Source organism: Somniosus microcephalus, unplaced genomic scaffold (genome assembly GCF_052327205.1).
Source record: "Somniosus microcephalus isolate GS21.2 unplaced genomic scaffold, FLI_Smic_1.0 unresolved_chr9, whole genome shotgun sequence".
Lineage (NCBI taxonomy): Eukaryota > Metazoa > Chordata > Chondrichthyes > Squaliformes > Somniosidae > Somniosus > Somniosus microcephalus.
This window is the reverse complement of record NW_028225187.1, coordinates 27,228,036-27,249,828: the sequence shown is the minus strand read 5'-3', so window position 1 is coordinate 27,249,828 and position 21,793 is coordinate 27,228,036. Positions and strand designations below refer to the sequence as shown.

Below are 21,793 nucleotides of genomic sequence, written 5' to 3'. Positions count from 1 at the left end.
GGTTACAAAAATAAAAGGACAAAACTAAAGGCTCTGCATCTGAATGCACGTAGCATTCAAAACAAAACAGATGAACTGATAGCGCAAATATAGGAATAAATAAGTACGATCTGATAGCCATTACAGAAACATGGCTGCAGGATGACGTAGATTGGGACCTGAATATTGAAAGGTACATGACATTTAGGAAGGTGGGAAAAGGTGGAGGGGTGGCTCTGTTAATTAATGATGGTATTAGCACAATAGAGAGGGATGACCTAAGTTCAGGAAACCAGGATGTAGAAGCGGTTTGGGTAGAGATGAGAAATGATAAAGGCAAGAAGTCACTTGTGAGAGTGGTGTACAGGCCCCCTAACAGTAACCACACGATAGGATAGAGTATAAAGGAAGAAATAATGGGAGCTTGTCAGAAAGGTATGGCAATAATCATGGGGGATTTAATCTACATATAGACCGGAAAAATCAGATCGGCAAAGGTAGCCTAAATGAGGAGTTCATAGAATGTTTTCGGGATAGTTTCTTACAACAGCACGTTCTGGAGCCAACCAGAGAGCAGGCTATACTAGACCTGGTATTGTGCAACGAGATAGGATTAATTAAGGACCTCATAGTGAAGGTGCCCCTAGGTAGCAGCGATCATAATATGATTAAATTTTACCTTCAGTTTGAGGGAGAGAAGAGTGGGTCCAAGACTAGTATTTTAAACTTAAATAAGGGCAATTACGAGGGCATGAAAGCAGAGCTAGTTAAAGTGAACTGGCAAATTAGGTTAAGGGATGGGTCAATAGAGATGCAGTGGCAGACATTTAAGGGGAAATTTCAGAATACACAGAATATATACGTTCCAACGAGAAAGAAAAATTCCAAGGGGAGGACCCACCAACCCTGGTTAATTAAAAAAGTTAACGATAGTATCCAACTTAAAGATAAAGCACAAAGATCAGAAGATTGGACAGAATATAAAAAACAGCAAAGAGTGACTAAAACATTAATAAGGAGCAAAATTAGACTACGAGAGAAAGCTAGCTAGAAATATAAAAACAGATAGTAAGAGTTTCTATAGATATTTAATAAAGAAAAGATTTAACAAAGTGAGCGTTGGTCCGATAAAAAGAGGGTCTGGGGAATTAATAATCTATATATATATAAACGGATCATTCTGTCTGTCTGTCTGTCTGTCTGTCCTCACGTGTGCGTCTGTCCGGCTATGCTCTTGAAAGGGTTAAAAGCAAATCCTCTCAGTGTTTAAAATGCAAAGCAAACAAATTACAAAGGAAAGAGAAAGAGGTTATGTGTGAAATCACTAAGAGCTGAGGAGAAGCCAGGTGACGATAAAATGTCTGCCCAGCTCAAGGACTTTATACAATGGAGCCTTACAAGAATAAGATAAGGCATAGCCACCAAGCTACACACAGCTAATGCTGAACTGTGAGGAAGATTTAATAAAATCAGCTAAACTTAAAGTAGTAACATAAAGAAACAAAATGGCTTGCGTAGATTATTAAAGAAACCTCAGCCTAGCAACTGTAGAACCAGACGTCATAACACAGGTGGCAGAGATAAGGAACAGAACAGAAAGAATGGGCTCAGTTACAAACGAGTTGTTGATACTGTAACCTATGACCTGCAGCCCAGTATTGCAGACCAAGAAGGGTCACGATGGCCTAACCGCCAGAATCATTGCAGGGGAGGATTAATTAGCTATTGTATTGAAGGGGTTAAATTGAACCTCTCAGAATTCGGACAGCCGAGGTGACCACTACTTAAGTGATGCCAGCAAAATTAAACTCAGAACAAAGGAGTGGGGTCATGTGAAAGTGAATAAGATAAGAAATATCACAATAAAAATTGACTTACGTAAAGAGGCGAAACTAAAACAAAGAACAATGTGAGAAGCTTCGAAAAGCCAAGATAAGACGCAGTTGTGGGACCAGACAGAATATGTGCGTTTTGTGTAAGTGATAAGGAATATGCTGCTTTAGCTAAAAATTGTAGACACAGCAGAATATAGGGGTCATGGGAATTTGACCTGTGACCAAAGGCATAGTAAGATGTAACTAACCTTTATTAATACTGAAAAGAATCCATATGTGATCAGGTGATTATTGTAATACAATGTGATCAGGTGATTATTGTAATACAATGTGATTGGATGAAAATAGAATAAAAAGCTGTACCAACAAAGAGAGAACGAGAAGGTGCTCACACAGACCATGGGGTCTAAGGCGCGTCTCCCAGAGCTCTGATAATAAACTGCATCTGTTTACTTTTACATGGTTTAGATGTGAATTTATTTTCACCCCAACACGCTCGAAAGTTATAGACCGTACCTACGCGTGCGTTACCTCCGAAGAAAGCTTACGGTTCCGGGATGGTCGTAAGCATATTTACTTTTCAGTCGGACGAAAGTTGTTCGCGCCTTATGCAAAAAACCTTCAAAATTAAACTCATTATCTGCTACTTAGCATTGATTGACTGACGTCAAGGTTCGACCAATCCTGTGCCGTCACGATTGACCAATCCTACAGTACAGTCCCCTGATGGTTGGCCAATCGGTGTGTGTGTGTGGGCGGGACTAATTGTTTTCATCTCAGGGATCTGGCAGCCATTGTTTCACTGCTTCCAGCTCAAACTACTCTATCCAGCTTTGAAATAGTTAGTATCTCTTTCAAAAATAACATAACATTTACCAAAAACATTTTATAAGTACTTTCACTTTCATCTTTCAAGGTATTAAAAGGTAGAAATGTTGCCCGGCAGCAGATTGAGAGAGGGACACATACAGGGCCCAAAAGCCTGGGACTCGATTTAAAATGTTGCCCGGCAGCAGATTCACAGAGGGACACAGAGAGGCCCCAAAGCCTGGCACTCGATTTAAACCGCCTGCCCCAAAACAGCCCTGGCAAAGCCGGGCTCCCCCAGCTAGTGGAAAATAAAGAGATGGCAGTTGAATTGAACAGGTATTTTGCATCGGTCTTCACCATAGAGGATACAAGTAACATCCCAGAAATAGCTGTAAATCAGGAAATGGAAGGGAGGGAGGAACTCAAGAAATTATAATCATCAGGGAAGTGGTAGCGAGCAAATTGTTGGAGCTGCGGGCTGACGAGTCCCTGAGTCCTGATGGACTTCATCCTAGGGTCTTAAAAGGAGTGGCTAGTGAGATAGTTGATGTGTTGGTTTTAATTTTCCAAAATTCCCTAGATTCGGGGAAGGTTCCATTAGATTGGAAAATAGCAAATGTAACTCCTTTATTCAAAAAGGGAGACAGAAAGCAGGAAACTACAGGCCAGTTAGCTTAACATCTGTCATAGGGAAGATGTTAGAAGCTATTATTAAAAACGTTATAGCAGGACAATCAGAAACATTCAAGATAATCAGGCAGAGTCAACATGGTTCGGTGAAAGGGAAATCATGTTTAACCAATTTATTGGAGTTCTTTGAGGAAGTAACATGTGCTGTGGATAAAGGGGAACCGGTGGATGTACTGTACTTAGATTTCCAAAAGGCATCTGATAAGGTGCCACATCAAAGGTTATTGTGGAAAATAAAAGCTCATTGTGTAGGGGGTAACATATTGGCATGGATAGAAGATTGGCTAGCTAACAGGAAACAGAGAGTAGTCATAAATGGGTCATTTTCTGATTGGCAAGATGTTACGAGTAGAGTGCCACAGGGATCAGTGCTGGGGCCTCAACTTTTCACTATTTATATAAATGACTTGGATGAAGGGACCGAAGGTATGGTTCCTAAATTTGCTGATGACACAAAGATAGGTAGGAAAGTAAATAGTGAGGAGGGCATAAAGAGGCTACAAAGGAATATAGATAGGTTAAGTGTGTGGGCAAAGATCTGGCAAATGGAGTATAATGTGGGAAAATGTGAAATTGTCCATTTTGGCAGGAAGAATAAAACAGCATATTGTGGCGGAGCCACCAAAGGACTCAGGTCCTTTGTATATAATTCCTTTAACAGCATGTTAGCCACAACCTGTGTCTGTATCTTTATCTGTACTGTTTAACTGAGCAGAGCACGGTTACTTTAACAGCGCGGTCAAAACGTGATGACGTCATGCCGTTCATCACGTGATCCGCCACTGGCAGGAAGAACGCGATGACGTCATGACGTCAGCCACGGGACCGCCCGAGCAGTCCTCGTGGAGCCTCCGAAGAGAGCAGACCTATATTCAACGTTGTCCTGCAGTTTCTTGTTAAATCCTGTTTGTTTCATTAAAGTCTGTTTGATTGATTGCCTGAGCAGAACTCAGTCTTTTAGTTAGGAACCCACGTTCCTACAATATTAGAAACATAGAAGATAGGAGCAGGAGTAGGCCATTCGGCCCCTCAAGCCATTCGATAAGATCATGGCTGATCATCCAAACTCAGTACCCCGTACCTGCCTTCTCCCCATATCCCTTGATGCCTTTAGCTCTAAGAAATATATCTAACTCCTTCTTGAATATATTTAATGACTTGGCCTCAACCGCCTTCTGTGGTAGAGAATTCCACAGGTTCACCACTCTCTGGGTGAAGAAATTGTTCCTCATCTCTGTCCTAAATGGCTTACCCCTTATCCTAGACTATGATTCCTGGTTCTGGACTCTCCGACCATCGGGAACATCCTTCCTGCATCTAGTTTGTCCAGACCTGTCAGGATTTTATAAGTTTCGATGAGATCCCCTCTCATTCTTCTAAACTCCAGTGAGTATAAGCCCAATCGACCCAATCTCTCCTCATACGTCATTCCTGCCATCCCAGGTATCAGCCTGGTGAATCTTCGCTGAACTCCTTCCATGGCAGGAACATCCTTCCTCAGATAAGGTGACCAAAACTGCACACAATACTCAAGGTGTGGTCTCACCAAGGCCCTGTACAACTGCAGCAGGACATCCTTGCTCCTGTACTCAAACCCTTTCGCTATGAAGGACAACATACCATTTGCTTTCTTCACCACCTGCTGCACCTGCATGCTTACCTTCAGCGACTGGTGCACAAGGACACCCAGGTCTCGTTGCACTTCCCCTTCTCCCAATCTATTGCCATTCAGATAATAGTCTGCCTTTCTGTTTTTGACACCAAAGTGGATAACCTCGCATTTATCCACGTTATATTGCATCTGCCACGCTTCTGCCCAATCACCCAACCTGTCCAAATCATCCTGGAGTTTCTCGGTATCCTCCTCGCAGCACACACGCCCACCTAGCTTTGTGTCGTCTGCAAACTTGGAGATATTACATCTAGTTCCCTTATCTAGATCATTAATGTATATTGTGAATAGCTGGGGTCCAAGGACCGATCCCTGCGGTACCCCACTAGTCACTGCCTGCCACTCGGAAAAAGACCCGTTAATGCTTACTCTCTGCTTTCTGTCCGCCAACCAGTTCTCTATCCAAGTCAATACCTTGCCCCCAATCCCATGTGCCTTAACTTTACACGCTAATCTCTTATGCGGGACCTTATCGAAAGCCTTTTGAAAGTCCAAATACACCACATCTACTGGTTCTCCCTTATCTATTTTCCTAGTTACATCCTCAAAAAATTCCAGTAGATTAGTCAAGCACGATTTACTTTTTGTAAATCCATGTTGACTTTGTCCGATCCTGTCACTGTTTTCCAAGTGCTCAGCTATTACATCCTTTATAATGGCCTCTAGCATTTTCCCCACTACCGATGTCAGGCTTACCGGTCTGTAATTCCCCGCTTTCTCTCTACCACCTTTTTTGAATAGTGGGGTAACATTAGCTACCCTCCAATCCATGGGTACAGTTCCAGATTCCAGCAAATTTTGGAAGATGATCAGCAATGCATCGACTATTTCTAGGGCCACCTCCTTAAGTACCTGAGGATGTAGATTATCAGGCCCTGGGGATTTATCGGCCTTCAATCCCGTCAATTTCCCTAATACCATTTCCCTACAAATACTGATTTCTTTCAGTTCCTCCCTCTCATCAGACCCTATGTTCTCCAACATCTCTGGGAGGTTATTTTTGTCCTCCTTTGTGAAGACAGAACCAAAATATGCATTTAATTGGTCTGCCATTATCTGAATGGTGAGAGATTGCAGAGCTCTGAGATGCAGAGGGATCTGGGTGTCCTAGTGCATGAATTGCAAAAGGTTACTATGCAGGTACAGCAAGTAAATAGGAAAGCTAATAGAATGTTATCGTTTATTGTGAGGGGAATTGAATACAAAAGTAGGGAGGTGATGCTTCAGTTATACAGGGCATTGGTGAGACCACATCTGGAGTACTGTGTACAGTATTGGTCCCTTATTTGAGGAAGGATGTAAATGCATTGGAAGCAGTTCAGAGAAGGTTTCCTAAACTAATACATGGAATGGGCGGGTTGTCTTATGAGGAAAGGTTGGACAGGCTAGGCTTGTATCCGCTGGAGTTTAGAAGAGTAAGAGGTGACTTGATTGAAACATATAAGATCCTGAGGGGTCTGGACAGGGTGGATGTGGAGAGGATGTTTCCTCTTGTGGGAGAATCTAGAACTAGGGGTCACTGTTTAAAAATAAGTGATTGCCCATTTAAGACAGAGATGAGGAGAAATTTTCTCAGAGGGTCGTGAGTCTTTGGATCTCTCTTCCTCAGAGGGAGGTAGAAGCAGAGTCTTTGAATATTTTTAAGGCAGAGGTAGATAGATTCTTGATCAGCAAGGGGGTGAAAGGTTATCGGAGGTAGGCAGGAATGTAAGTCATCAGATCAGTCATGATCTTAGTGAATGGCGGAGCAGGCTCGAGGGGCCGAGTGGCCTACTCCTGCTCCTAATTCGTATGTTTGTATTATTTATTGAGTTATATATGAAATACATTTGTGTCTGGTACTACTTTAACATGCAGTATAATATCGATATTGTGGTGAACATAAAGGTCAGTTCTTTCCAAATTGGTGCTGGGGGCGGGGAGACAGTTATTATCTGCTGGGCTCTTGGATCAAACCCCTTCCAATCTTAAAGCATTCGGCCCACGGCGCCTGTGCCGGCTCTTTGAAAAGATGTCCAAACTAGTCCCACACCCCAGCTTTTTCCAGATAACCCTGAAAATTCATCATCTTCAAGTACAGGTCCAATTGCCTTTTTGAAAGTTCCCATGGATTTTGTTTACATCAGTTCTTCAGGTGGTGCATTCCAGATCTTAGAACTCTACAACAAATTCTCCTAATTTCCCCTCCAGTTCTTCTGCCTATTATTTTAAAACTGTGACCTTTCGTTAACACCCCACTTCCCGGAGGAAACATTTCTTCCTATTTGCTCAATCAAAACCCCTCATAATCTGGAATATCTCCATTAGCTCCTCCCTTAACCTTCTCTGCTCTAAAGGCAACAATCCCAGCTTCTCCAAATTCTCCGTATAATTGCAGTCCGTCATCCCTGGTATCATCCTGGTAAACCACGTCTGTCCCCTCTCCATGGCCTTGGCATCTTTCCTAAAGTGTGGTGCCCAGAATTGTACACAATGCTCCAGCCTAACCAGTGATTTGTAATTTGTTAGCATTGACCTCCTTGTTTTTCTGTTCAATGCCCCATTTAGTCTTTTAAAAGCCTCATCAACTTATCCAGCCACCTTCAAAGATTTGCGATTATGTACCCCCAGATCCCTCTGCTATTGCACCCCCACAAACTATGACAGTCAAGTCTGTTCACACTGATCCATATTAAACAGCATCTGCCATGTGTCTGCCCAATTCACCAGACTGTCTGTGTTTCGAAACTCTGCTACTATCCTGCTCACCATTTACAAGACTCAATCTTTGTATAATCAGCAAACCTCGAAGGTCCATTCCCTATACCAAGGTCCAGGTCATTTAAAATATAAGAAAACCAAAGGTCCCAATTCTGACCCCTGGATGACCCATAGCATTCTTCTCTCCAGTCAGAAAACCATCCGTTCACCACTGCTCTCTGCCTCCTGTCACTCAGACAATCACAGACCCAAGTTATCACCGACCCATTAATACCATCCGTTCACCACTGCTCTCTGCCTCCTGTCACTCAGACAATTACAGACCCAAGTTATCACCGACCCATTAATACCATCCGTTCACCACTGCTCTCTGCCTCCTATTTTCCTCAGATCCCCAGTTGCGGGGCTGTGTGTTTAGTTTGGAGATTTTCCTCAGATCCCCAGTTGCGGGGCTGTGTGTTTAGTTTGGATATTTTCCTCAGATCCCCAGTTGCGGGGCTGTGTGTTTAGTTTAGAGATTTTCCTCAGATCCCCAGTTGCGGGGCTGTGTGTTTAGTTTGGAGATTTTCCTCAGATCCCCAGTTGCGGGGCTGTGTGTTTAGTTTGGGGATTTTCCTCAGATCCCCAGTTGCGGGGCTGTGTGTTTAGTTTGGGGATTTTCCTCAGATCCCCAGTTGCGGGGCTGTGTGTTTAGTTTGGAGATTTTCCTCTGATCCCCAGTTGCGGGGCTGTGTGTTTAGTTTGGGGATTTTCCTCAGATCCCCAGTTGCGGGGCTGTGTGTTTAGTTTGGGGATTTTCCTCAGATCCCCAGTTGCGGGGCTGTGTGTTTAGTTTGGAGATTTTCCTCAGATCCCCAGTTGCGGGGCTGTGTGTTTAGTTTGGAGATTTTCCTCAGATCCAGTTGCGGGGCTGTGTGTTTAGTTTAGAGATTTTCCTCAGATCCCCAGTTGCGGGGCTGTGTGTTTAGTTTGGGGATTTTCCTCAGATCCCCAGTTGCGGGGCTGTGTGTTTAGTTTGGGGATTTTCCTCAGATCCCCAGTTGCGGGGCTGTGTGTTTAGTTTGGAGATTTTCCTCAGATCCCCAGTTGCGGGGCTGTGTGTTTAGTTTGGATATTTTCCTCAGATCCCCAGTTGCGGGGCTGTGTGTTTAGTTTGGAGATTTTCCTCAGATCCCCAGTTGCGGGGCTGTGTGTTTAGTTTGGAGATTTTCCTCAGATCCCCAGTTGCGGGGCTGTGTGTTTAGTTTAGAGATTTTCCTCAGATCCCCAGTTGCGGGGCTGTGTGTTTAGTTTGGAGATTTTCCTCAGATCCCCAGTTGCGGGGCTGTGTGTTTAGTTTGGGGATTTTCCTCAGATCCCCAGTTGCGGGGCTGTGTGTTTAGTTTGGAGATCTTCCTCAGATCCCCAGTTGCGGGGCTGTGTGTTTAGTTTGGAGATCTTCCTCAGATCCCCAGTTGCGGGGCTGTGTGTTTAGTTTGGAGATTTTCCTCAGATCCCCAGTTGCGGGGCTGTGTGTTTAGTTTGGAGATTTTCCTCAGATCCCCAGTTGCGGGGCTGTGTGTTTAGTTTGGGGATTTTCCTCAGATCCCCAGTTGCGGGGCTGTGTGTTTAGTTTGGAGATCTTCCTCAGATCCCCAGTTGCGGGGCTGTGTGTTTAGTTTGGATATTTTCCTCAGATCCCCAGTTGCGGGGCTGTGTGTTTAGTTTGGATATTTTCCTCAGATCCCCAGTTGCGGGGCTGTGTGTTTAGTTTGGGGATTTTCCTCAGATCCCCAGTTGCGGGGCTGTGTGTTTAGTTTGGAGATTTTCCTCAGATCCCCAGTTGCGGGGCTGTGTGTTTAGTTTGGAGATTTTCCTCAGATCCCCAGTTGCGGGGCTGTGTGTTTAGTTTGGAGATTTTCCTCAGATCCCCAGTTGCGGGGCTGTGTGTTTAGTTTGGAGATTTTCCTCAGATCCCCAGTTGCGGGGCTGTGTGTTTAGTTTGGAGATCTTCCTCAGATCCCCAGTTGCGGGGCTGTGTGTTCAGTTTGGAGATTTTCCTCAGATCCCCAGTTGCGGGGCTGTGTGTTTAGTTTGGAGATATTCCTCAGATCCCCAGTTGCGGGGCTGTGTGTTGAGTTTGGAGATTTTCCTCAGATCCCCAGTTGCGGGGCTGTGTGTTTAGTTTGGGGATTTTCCTCAGATCCCCAGTTGCGGGGCTGTGTGTTTAGTTTGGGGATTTTCCTCAGATCCCCAGTTGCGGGGCTGTGTGTTTAGTTTGGAGATCTTCCTCAGATCCCCAGTTGCGGGGCTGTGTGTTTAGTTTGGAGATCTTCCTCAGATCCCCAGTTGCGGGGCTGTGTGTTTAGTTTGGGGATTTTCCTCAGATCCCCAGTTGCGGGGCTGTGTGTTTAGTTTGGAGATATTCCTCAGATCCCCAGTTGCGGGGCTGTGTGTTGAGTTTGGAGATTTTCCTCAGATCCCCAGTTGCGGGGCTGTGTGTTGAGTTTGGAGATTTTCCTCAGATCCCCAGTTGCGGGGCTGTGTGTTTAGTTTGGGGATTTTCCTCAGATCCCCAGTTGCGGGGCTGTGTGTTTAGTTTGGGGATTTTCCTCAGATCCCCAGTTGCGGGGCTGTGTGTTTAGTTTGGAGATCTTCCTCAGATCCCCAGTTGCGGGGCTGTGTGTTTAGTTTGGAGATCTTCCTCAGATCCCCAGTTGCGGGGCTGTGTGTTTAGTTTGGAGATCTTCCTCAGATCCCCAGTTGCGGGGCTGTGTGTTTAGTTTGGAGATCTTCCTCAGATCCCCAGTTGCGGGGCTGTGTGTTTAGTTTGGAGATTTTCCTCAGATCCCCAGTTGCGGGGCTGTGTGTTTAGTTTGGAGATATTCCTCAGATCCCCAGTTGCGGGGCTGTGTGTTGAGTTTGGAGATTTTCCTCAGATCCCCAGTTGCGGAGCTGTGTGTTTAGTTTGGGGATTTTCCTCAGATCCCCAGTTGCGGGGCTGTGTGTTTAGTTTGGGGATTTTCCTCAGATCCCCAGTTGCGGGGCTGTGTGTTTAGTTTGGGGATTTTCCTCAGATCCCCAGTTGCGGGGCTGTGTGTTTAGTTTGGGGATTTTCCTCAGATCCCCAGTTGCGGGGCTGTGTGTTTAGTTTGGAGATCTTCCTCAGATCCCCAGTTGCGGGGCTGTGTGTTTAGTTTGGATATTTTCCTCAGATCCCCAGTTGCGGGGCTGTGTGTTTAGTTTGGGGATTTTCCTCAGATCCCCAGTTGCGGGGCTGTGTGTTTAGTTTGGAGATTTTCCTCAGATCCCCAGTTGCGGGGCTGTGTGTTTAGTTTGGGGATTTTCCTCAGATCCTCAGTTGCGGGGCTGTGTGTTTAGTTTGGGGATTTTCCTCAGATCCCCAGTTGCGGGGCTGTGTGTTTAGTTTGGGGATTTTCCTCAGATCCCCAGTTGCGGGGCTGTGTGTTTAGTTTGGAGATTTTCCTCAGATCCCCAGTTGCGGGGCTGTGTGTTTAGTTTGGGGATTTTCCTCAGATCCCCAGTTGCGGGGCTGTGTGTTTAGTTTGGAGATTTTCCTCAGATCCCCAGTTGCGGGGCTGTGTGTTTAGTTTGGATATTTTGCTCAGATCCCCAGTTGCGGGGCTGTGTGTTTAGTTTGGAGATTTTCCTCAGATCCCCAGTTGCGGGGCTGTGTGTTTAGTTTGGATATTTTGCTCAGATCCCCAGTTGCGGCGCTGTGTGTTTAGTTTGGAGATTTTCCTCAGATCCCCAGTTGCGGGGCTGTGTGTTTAGTTTGGGGATTTTCCTCAGATCCCCAGTTGCGGGGCTGTGTGTTTAGTTTGGAGATTTTCCTCAGATCCCCAGTTGCGGGGCTGTGTGTTTAGTTTGGATATTTTGCTCAGATCCCCAGTTGCGGGGCTGTGTGTTTAGTTTGGAGATTTTCCTCAGATCCCCAGTTGCGGGGCTGTGTGTTTAGTTTGGATATTTTGCTCAGATCCCCAGTTGCGGGGCTGTGTGTTTAGTTTGGAGATTTTCCTCAGATCCCCAGTTGCGGGGCTGTGTGTTTAGTTTGGAGATATTGCTCACAGTAATTTTCCGGCCTCCTACTTCCCCATTCTCACTGCTCTGGGCGGAAATGCGCCATTTTCTGTGCGGGGTTCCTGCCCGGAGCGGTGAGCCTGTCAATCCGCTCCCTCCCTCGCTGTGATCGAAACTCGGGGCTGAGCAGCCGCTGTCGGGCCGGGTGCTCCCCCTCACCTTGCTATGGTTTTGCCGGGGTGGTTTATTCCGGGAGTGTGCTGGATTTCTCCGGTAGTGGGGCCGGGGGTAGATCAGCCTATTCACGCTCTCCCGCTCCGCGCCCTCCGCACGCACTAAAGCGGCCGCACCAATCGGCGGGCCGGCCGGGTATCAATCCGCGCTGAGCCAACCCGACAGCCCCCTTACCCTGTCCCGCTCGTCACCCTTCTCTCTCCGGTCTCCCACCCGGTCCGAAGGTCGGCGGTGAAGCTCTTTGTTCCAGCACTTTCCACGCGCGGCCCCTCCCGTCACTCGGCGGCGGGGCGGGGCCTGAGGGCGGCGGGGCGGTTGCCATGAACACGCAGACAAAATGGCGGCACGGCTCACCTCCCCCACCTCTTCCCCAGTGAGAAGATGCTGTTTTGGTGCGATCAACTAAAACTGTAACTTAACAAAAATACAACACATGAAACTTATCAAATGAAATTAAAATCTGGTTACTGGGGTTGATGCCAGGCGAGAAGATGTCCTGCAGGCTGCCCCCACTATTTAAAGGGGCCACTCCTCCAATTCTGGTTGCACTTCAGTTGCCCACGCTGATCATTTTGGCTACCCGGTACGGAGGGGAGAAGCATAGCCAGTCGGAGGATTGCGTGCGCGCCTGGACATCAGCACGGCCAAGGTGGCCATTCACCGTTCGTCTGGGCGCGGCGACGTCCACCCTGGCAGTGTCCACACTGGCAGTGTCCACCGTACAGTACCCCTGAGGCCATCCGCCAGCGGTGGGCAATGCAGGGACTGGAGTGCTTCATCATCCCGGGGAATAGAATTTTAATTTTATTTGTTAAGTTTCCTTTAATGTTTTTTGTTTAGTTACATTTTATTTGTTTGTTTCACCAAAAGAGCTACAAGATGCACTGCAGCAACTCGCCAAGGATTCTTCGACTCCCAAACCCGCCACCTCTACCACCTAGAAGGACAAGGGCAGCAGGCGAGGGGCCGAATGGCCTACTCCTGCTCCTATCTTCTATGTTTCTATATATTGTGAATAGCTGGGGTCCAAGGACCGATCCCTGCGGTACCCCACTAGTCACTGCCTGCCACTCGGAAAAAGACCCATTTATTTCAACTCTTTGCTTTCTGTCTGCCAACCAGTTCTCTATCCAAGTCAATACCTTGCCCCCAATCTGTGCCTTAACTTTACACAGAGTGTAAACCTGCGTGTTTGATGAGAAAGGGAGTTAGGCGAGGAGTGGAGGGAGGTGCTCCTTTATCTATCTTTATCAGCCTCCAGAGGAGCAGAAGTTAAAAAGCTGCATGGGAGGTGACAGAGAACCAGTGGGAGTTCGGCTCTGTAAAATCCCCCAACCGCATTCGGAGAAAAATAAAAGGTGACATCATAGGGAAAAGGGTAAGTGATTGGTTGGTGAGTATTTTGCTCACTTCTCTTGTCTTTTAAATCCCAGGAAATGTATTAATAATTGTAAGGTTCCATTAGTATTAGTAAAGTTTACTAGCAGTAATAAATCTTATTGGGTGTAGTAGGGTTATAAAATAAATTAATTAAGACTCAATAAAGATGGCAGGGCAGGTGATGTGTTGTGACTGCAGTAAGTGGGAGCTCCTGGACGCCAGTCTGATCCAGGACGAACACGTCTGTGGTAAGTGTCTGCGGCTCAAGGAGCTTCGGCTCAGAGTTGATGAGCTGGAGGCCGAGCTGCGGACACTGCGATGCATCAGGGAGGGGGAAAGTTACCTCGACACTTTATTCCAGGAGGCAGTCACACCCCTTAGGATAGGGTCTTCGGATTTGGTCAGTGGTCAGGGACAGGAGGATGTGACTGCGAGTGAGGCAGGTATGGGGACCCAGGAGGTGGAGGAGCCTCAGCCTCAGTAATTGTCCAACCGGTTTGAGGTTCTTGCGGCCTGTATGGATGAAAGCGGTGGCTGCAGGGTGGATGAGCAAACTGACCATGGCACCGAAGTACAGGAAGCCATTCAAGGTGGGGGAGTTAATAGGAATATAGTGGCAATAAGGGATAGCATAGTCAGGGGGATAGATATAGTTCTCTGCGGCCAAGAGCGAGAGTCCAGACAGCTGTGTTGCCTGCCCGGTGCCAGGGTTCAGGACATCTGCTCTGGGCTGGAGAGGAACTTGCAGTGGGAGGGAGAGGAGCCAGTGGTCGTAGTCCACTTAGGTACCAACGACAGTTAGAGCTAGGAAAGAGGTTCTGCTGAGAGAGCATGAGCAGCTAGGGGCTAAATTAAAAGAACAGAACCTCAAGGGTAATAATGTCTGCATTATTACCTGAGCCACGAGCAAACTGGCATAGGGTAAATAAAATTAGAGAGTTGAAGGCGTCCCTCAAAGACTGGGATGGGAGAAATGGGTTTCGATTCCTGTGGCACTGGCACCACACTGGGGAAAGTAGGATCTTGTATCGTTGGGATTAGTCTTCACCCGAACCGTGCTGGGACCAGTGTTCTGGCAAGTCATATAACTGGGGTGGTAGAGAGGGTTTTAAACTAAATAGTGGGGGGCAAGGGATCAAATTTGGGAAGATGTGGTGAATCAAAGAGTAGAGACAAGGCAAGAGAGAAAGGTATTAATATGGGAAATGATAAAGAGACCGTGACAGGAAGGGATCGAGAGGACAAATCTAAGAGTAAATCAACAGTTAAGGCTAGAGGTTACAAAAATAATAAAAAGGACAAAACTGAAGGCTCTGCATCTGAATGCACGTAGCATTCAAAACAAAACAGATGAACTGATAGCGCAAATAGGAATAAATAAGTACGATCTGATAGTCATTGCAGAAACATGGCTGCAGGATGACGTAGATTGGGACCTGAATATTGAAGGATACATGACAGTTAGGAAGGTGGGAAAAGGTGGAGGGGTGGCTCTGTTAATTAATGATGGTATTAGCACAATAGACAGGGATGACCTACGTTCAGGAAACCAGGATGTAGAAGCGGTTTTTGTAGAGATGAGAAATGATAAAGGCAAGAAGTCACTTGTGAGAGTGGTGTACAGGCCCCCTAACAGTAACGGTAGGATGGAGTATAAAGGAAGAAATAATGGGAGCTTGTCAGAAGGGGATGGCAATAATCATGGGGGATTTTAATCTGCATATAGACTGGAAAAATCAGATGGGCAAAGATAGCATAGATGAGGAGTTCATGGAATGTTTTCGGGATAGTTTCTTACAACAGCACATTCTGGAGCCAACCAGAGAGCAGGCTGTACTAGACCTGGTGTTGTGTAGCGAGATAGGATTAATTAATGATCTCATAGTGAAGGTGCCCCTAGGTAGCAGCGATCATATGACATTAATTCAGTTTGAGAGAGAGAAGAGTGGGTCCAAGACAAGTATTTTAAACTTAAATAAGAACAATTATCAGGGCAGAGCTAGCTAAAGTGAACTGGCAAAATAGGTTAAGGGAGAGGTCAATGGCGTTGCAGTGACAGACATTTAGAAACATAGAAGATAGGAGCAGGAGTAGGCCATTCGGCCCCTCGAGCCCGCTCCGCCATTTAAGGAGATCATGGTTGATCATCCAAACTCAGTACCCGGTCCCTGCTTTCTCCCCATTTCCCTTGATGCCTTTAGCCTCAAGAAATATATCTAACTCCTTCTTGAATATATTTAATGAATTTGCCTCAACTGCCCTGTGTGGCAGAGAATTCCACAGGTTCACCACTCTCTGGGTGAAGAAATTCCTCCTCATCTCAGTCCTAAATGGCTTACCCCTTATCCTTAGACTGTGACCCCTGGTTCTGGACTCCCCCGCTATCGGGAACATCCTTCCTGCATCTAGTCTGTCTAGTCCTGTTAGAATTTTATAAGTGGTGGGCCTTCAATAACCACAAAACTAGAAGTTATAGACTTAAACAAGTTGGCTTTTAATCACGAAGATCAGAGCTAACATCTCAACACGCCGACTGGTTCACAGGAATGAGTCATACAGATCCTGGGATCTTTATGTAAGAGAAGTCAGGGGCGGAGCCAAGAGCCAAGACCTGGAACCTCCCAGGTTAGTCGGGAAAGAGGAAGTGAAACTATACACAGTGGGGCAGGGTAATATACATGAGTGCAAAACGAATACAGGATCAAGACAAACAGATTTCATTACATTCACCCCTTCTATAGATTTAGTCCATCAGGGTGATGTTTCTTAAAAGTTGGTATAAGTGAGTCTGTCAGGAGGTTTTGCAGTTGTCAGTGATCGGCGCAAAGCCAGTTGGGGTGCCTCTAGGGGAGTGGATTCTGGTTCCTCCGCTGTCCGGGCCTCCGCAGTGTCTTCCAGGTTATCTGCAGTGTCCTCCAAGTTAAAGTTGGGTATTGATACCTCTGGGCGTCCTGTCTCTTTGTAGTGTAGGTCTTCATCGGGTAGTCTCCCATCGTTCTCTCCGCTCCCCGAGGGAGCGAGGTCTTTTATGGAAACAGTGTCCTCTCGCCCGTCAGAGTATTCGATATAGGCGTACTGAGGGTTTGCATGGAAGAGCTGTACCTTTTCCACAAGGGGGTCCGTTTTATGGCCTCTCACGTGCTTCCGCAATAGTACTGTCCCTGGAGACATCAGCCACGCGGGTAGAGTTATGCCCGAGGTGGATTTCCGGGGGAAAACGAACATCTTTTCGTGAGGGGTAGCGTTAGTGGCAGTACATAACAGAGACCTTATGGAGTGGAGCACGTCTGGGGAGGACTTCCTGCCAGCGGGAGATCGGAAGGCCTTTTGACTTTAAGGCTAACGTGACAGCCTTCCAAACAGTAGCATTCTCCCTTTCCACTTGCCCATTACCCCGGGGGTTGTAGCTAGTGGTTCTGCTAGTGGCTATCCCCTTCGAGAGCAAGAACTGGCGCAGCTCGTCACTCATGAATGACGTCCCCCTATCGCTGTGTATGTAGTTCGGCATGCCAAACATGCAGAATAGATTACAGAGACACTTGATGACCGTGGCACTGGTCATGTCTGGGCGGGGAAAGGCGAAGGGGAAGCGGGAATATTCATCAATGATATTGAGGAAGTATACGTTACGGTCGGCAGAGGGAAGGGGTCCCTTGAAGTCCAGACTTAGGCGCTCGAATGGCCGTGTGGCTTTGATAAGGTGTGCACGGTCAGGCCTGTAGAAACGAGGCTTGCATTCCACACAGATGCGGCAGGCTCTGGTCATTGCCCTGACCTCCTCGATGGAGTGGGGCAGATTGCGGGACTTTATAAAATGGTATAGTCGGGTGACCCCTGGGTGACAGAGGTCGTTGTGGAGACCCTGTAATTTGTCCGTATGAATGCTGGCACACATTCCCCGCGATAGGGCGTCTGGGGGTTCATTAAGGGCTCCCGGCCTGTACATAATATCATAGTCGAACGTGGATAGTTCGATCCTCCACCTGAGTATTTTGTCATTCTTGATTTTCCCCCTTTGTTTGTTATTAAACATGAAAGCCACCGACCGCTGGTCGGTGAGCAGGGTGAAACGTTTACCGGCTAGGTAGTGTCTCCAGTGCCGCACTGCCTCCACTATAGCCTGTGCCTCCTTCTCGACAGAAGAGTGCCTGATTTCAGGTCCCTGAAGGGTTCGGGAGAAGAAGGCCACAGGTCTCCCAGCCTGATTGAGGGTTGCAGCTAAGCCAAAGTCTGATGCATCGCTTTCGACTTGAAAGGGAATGCATTCGTCCACTGCACACACTGCAGCCCTTTCAATGTCCTGTTTAATACTGGTGAAAGCCTCCCGAGCTTCAGCTGATAGTGGGAAGGACGTCGATTTAATGAGGGGTCGGGCCTTATCAGAGTAATTGGGCACCCATTGGGCATAATACGAAAAAAATCCCAGGCACCTTTTTAAAGCTTTGGGATTGTGTGGCAGGGGCAGTTCCTTTAGGGGGCGTAATCGGTCAGGGTCCGGTCCAATTACCCCATCTTCCCCCACACAACCGAGGATACAGAGACGGGTTGTGTTGAAGACACATTTGTCTTCGTTGTAGGTTAGATTCAGCTTTAGGGCAGTTTTTAAAAATCTCGCAAGATTTAGATCGTGGTCTTGCTGGTTGTGCCCGCAGATAGTGACATTGTCCAGATAGGGGTAGGTAGCTTGTAGTTTATTCTCGTCAACCATGCGGTCCATCTCACGTTGGAAGACCGAGACCCCATTTGTTACCCCGAAGGGCACTCTGAGAAAATGGTAGAGGCGCCCGTTCGCCTCGAAGGCAGTGTATGGGCGGGTCCTCCGTTCTAATGGGGAGCTGGTGATACGCGGATTTGAGGTCGATAGTCGAGAAGACTCGGTATTGCGCAATCTGGTTGACCATTTCTGATATGCGGGGTAAAGGGTAGGCGTCCAGCTGGGTATAAATATTAACAGTCTGGCTGTAGTCAATTACCATCCGTTTCTTTTCGCTATTTTTAACTATGACTACTTGGGCACGCCACGGGCTGGTACTGCATTCAATAATGCCTTCCCGCAGGAGTCTGTCCACTTCCACCTTGATAAAGTGTCTGTCTTCCAGACTGTACCGTCTACTTTTGGTCGCTATGGGCCTACAGTTCGGAGCGAGATTAGCGAATAAAGAGGGCGGGCTGATTTTTAAGGTTGATAGGCCACAGACTGTGAGTGGCGGCTGGGACCCGCCATATGCTAGCGTGACACTTTCGTGGTGGCACTGGAAGTCCAGGCCCAAGATTACATTAACACAGAGTTCTGGCATCACGAGGAGTTTAAAATCCTTGTAGTCCGTGCCTTTTACAGTCAGTGTTATCACACAGTAGCCCAAAATGTCCGAAGTGTGGGGCTTAGCAGCCATAGCAATTCTGCTCCGTGTAGGGGTTACCGTTAATGAGTGCCACCGTACCAGGCTAGGGTGGATAAAACTCTCGGTACTCCCACAGTCAATTAAACATTTCGTTAAATTCCTGTTTACCTGTATGTCCATCATGGATTTTGTCAACGGGTGTGGCCTGGATTGATCCACCGTGATCGAAGCCACTGTTGGGCCCTGGGCGGCCGTTGAGTCGGGAAAAGATGGCGGATCCCAAGATGGCGGCCCGCACAGCACGCACGAGGCGGTGACGGAGTTGGAAATCGGATTCCCCCTGCAGACTTTGCTAAAATGCCCCTTTTTCTTACATTTGAAGCATGTAGCGTCCTTCGCTGGGCATCGTTGTCTGGGGTGCTTGGCCTGGCCGCAGAAGTAGCATTTCGGGCCTCGAGACATTGCCGCTGTAGTAGGACTCCTGGGTGAACTTCTGTGTGGGGACTCCGGCGGCGTAGAGCTGGTCCGAGACCTGGATGGGGAAGATGGCTGATTCCAAGATTGCGGGCTCCACGGCGCGCACGAGGCGGTGAGGGCCGCATGGCCGGAAGAATAAGAGTCAGAGTTTTTCTGGGCCACGTCCAGCGATTGCGCAGTGGCCACTGCCTTTTTTAAGTCCAGGACTTCCTTCTCCAGCAGTCTCTGCCGGATATAATTCGATTTGAGGCCCGTGATGAAGGAATCGCGGACCAATTCGTCAGAGTACGCGTTGGCCGTCACGGCCTTGCAGTTACAGTCCCGGACCAGGTCCTTTAGAAATCATCCATTGATTCCTCTGGTCGCTGCCTGCGTGTAGCCAGCAGATGTCTGGTGTACACTTCGTTTACCGGCCTCTGGTATTGGGCCTTCAGGATAGTGATGGCCTCCGTGTAATAGGTGGCGTCCCGGATGAACGAATAAATCCGATGACTTATGCGAGTAGTCAGTAGACTCAGTTTATGTACCTCGCTAGCGGATGAGGCCCCCGCGAAGAGTTCGAAGCATTTGAGCCAGTGTCCAAATTGATTTGATGCTTCAGCAGAATGTGGATCCAAGTCCAGATGCTCTGGTTTTAGGAGTCGATCCATCCTAGTATTCTTTAGTGATTAAAATTGATGGGCCTTCAATAACCACAAAACTAGAAGTTATAGACTTAAACAAGTTGGCTTTTAATCACTAAGATCAGAGCTAACATCTCAACACGCCGACTGGTTCACAGGAATGAGTCATACAGATCCTGGGATCTTTATGTAAGAGAAGTATGGGGCGGAGCCAAGAGCCAAGACCTGGAACCTCCCAGGTTAGTCGGGAAAGAGGAAGTGAAACTATACACAGTGGGGGAGGGTAATATACATGAGTGCAAAACGAATACAGGATCAAGACAAACAGATTTCATTACAATAAGTTTCAATGAGATCCCCTCTCATTCTTCTAAACTCTAGCGAATATAAGCCTAATCGATCCAATCTCTCCTCATACGTCAATCCTGCCATCCCAGGTATCAGTCTGGTGAATGTTCGCTGCACTCTCTCCATGGCAAGAACATCCTTCCTCAGATAAGGCAACCAAAGCTGCACACAATACTCAAGGTGTGGTCTCACCAAGGCCCTGTACAACTGCAGCAAGACTTCCTTGCTCCTGTACTCAAATCCTCTCGTTATGAAGGCCAACATACCATTTGCCTTCTTAACCGCCTGCTGCACCCGCATGCTTACCTTCAGCGACTGGTGCACAAGGACACCCAGGTCTCGTTGCACTTCCCCTTTTCCCAATCTATCGCTGTTCAGATAATAATCGGTCTCTCTGTTTTTGCCACCGAAGTGGATAACCTCACAATTATCCACATTATACTGCATTTGCCATGCATCTGCCCAATCACCCAACCTGTCCAAATCGTACTGGAGTTTCTCTGCATCCTCCTCACAGCACACACGCCCACCAGCTTTGTGTCATCTGCAAACTTGGAGATATTACATCTAGTTCCCTCGTCTAGATCATTTATATATATTGTGAATAGCTGGGGTCCTAGCACCGATCCCTGTGGTACCCCATTAGGCACTGCCTGCCACTCGGAAAATGACTCGTTTATTCCAACTCTTTGCTTCCTGTCTGCCAACCAGTTCTCTATCCAAGACAGTACCTTACTCCCAATCCCATGTGCTTTAACTTTACACGCGGGACCTTATCGAAAGTCTTCTGAAAGTCCAAATACACCACATCCACTGGTTCTCCCTTATCTATTCTACCAGTTACAACCTCAAAAATTTCCAGTAGATTAGTCAAGCATGATTTACCATTTGCAAATCCATGTTGACTTTGTCCGATCCTGTCACTGTTTTCCAAGTGCTCTGCTATTACATCTTTTATAATGGACTCTAGCATTTTCCCCAATACAGATGTCAGGCTGACCGGTCTATAATTCCCCGTTTTCTCTCTAACACCCTTCTTAAATAGTGGGGTTACATTAGCTATCCTCCAATCCATGGGTACTGTTCCAGAGTCTATCGAATTTTGGAAGATGACCAACAATGCATCTACTATTTCTAGGGCCACTTCCTTAAGTACCCTAGGATGTAGATTATCAGGCCCTGGGGATTTAATGGCCTTCAATCCCATCAATTTCCCTAACACCATTTCCCTACAAATACTGATTTCATTCAATTCCTCCCTCTCATTAGACCCTATATTCCCTGACATCTCTGGGAGATTATTTGTGTCCTCCTTTGTGAAGACAGAACCAAAGTATGTATTTAATTGTCCTGCCATTTCTTTGTTCCCCATTATAAATTCCCCTGATTCTGATTGCAAGGGACCTATGCTTGACTTCACCAATCTTTTTCTGTTCACTTATCTATAGAAGCTTTTACAGTCAGTTTTTATGTTCCCTGCAAGCTTACTCTCAATCTATTTTCCCCCTCTTAATTAATCATTTTGCCCTCCTTTGCTGAATTCTAAACTGCTCCCAATCCTCAGGTTCGCTGCTTTTTTCTGGCCAAATTATATGTCCTCTCCTTGGATCTTATGCTATCCCTAATTTCCCTTCTTAGCCACGGTTGAGTCCCTTTTTTTAATTTTTACGCCAAACATGGATG

At 47.0% G+C, this 21,793-nt stretch overlaps 1 protein-coding gene across 2 annotated transcripts in view; it reads right to left on the bottom strand.

The window, feature by feature from the left end:
- Nucleotides 1-12,268, bottom strand: part of LOC147084975 (NACHT, LRR and PYD domains-containing protein 3-like) — a 112,938-nt gene extending 100,670 nt beyond the window's left edge. The window contains exon 1 of one of the 2 annotated variants that reach the window (XM_085979692.1): nt 12,115-12,268. The gene's annotated coding sequence lies outside the window, so the exon portion shown is untranslated. The remainder of the gene's footprint in view (nt 1-12,114) is intronic. The other variant, XM_085979691.1, reaches the window with a different exon arrangement.
- Nucleotides 12,269-21,793: the final 9,525 nt, after the last annotated feature.